At 43.5% G+C, this 414-nt stretch overlaps 1 protein-coding gene across 5 annotated transcripts in view; it reads left to right on the top strand.

Moving 5' to 3' along the window:
* The window catches only part of CDH8 (cadherin 8), a 239,377-nt gene that overhangs the window by 2,174 nt on the left and 236,789 nt on the right, over positions 1-414 (top strand). The gene's annotated exons all lie outside the window — the stretch shown is intronic.

Genomic DNA, 414 nt, shown 5'->3' with positions numbered 1-414 from the left:
GCAATGTAGGCAGGGATTTGCTCTAGGTCCTTATTTTTGCAGGTGGTCTTGGTGGGGGCTTTCTAAAAGGAATCACCAGAGGAGTGGCAGTGCTGGTTAACGTGGTTTCTGCAAGGGTACAAGGCTTAGAGTTTTAACTTAAATAGGCTGCAGATTTGGATGGAATCCTTCCAAAGTGACTTGCAAAACCAGCCATCGATGCCAACAGGTACCAAACTATGTTAAGCACAATTCCATCTTTAACTTTCCCTTCCCTTGGATACAGAAATAAATGCAGATACAGGCAGACAAAAAGAGTTATCCTTAAGGTTGATAATACCCTGAAGGAAGAGGTAAGAAAGGAAGAACCACTGGCTATTGATTCCCAGGAGCATCATGGTAAGGGGACTCTTTGTCAGTCACCCATTACTGTTA

This window comes from Podarcis bocagei (assembly GCF_964188305.1).
Source record: "Podarcis bocagei genome assembly, chromosome: 7".
NCBI classification, from domain to species: domain Eukaryota; kingdom Metazoa; phylum Chordata; class Lepidosauria; order Squamata; family Lacertidae; genus Podarcis; species Podarcis bocagei.
Note: the sequence above shows the minus strand (reverse complement) of the source record. Positions and strands in the feature narration are given on the sequence as shown.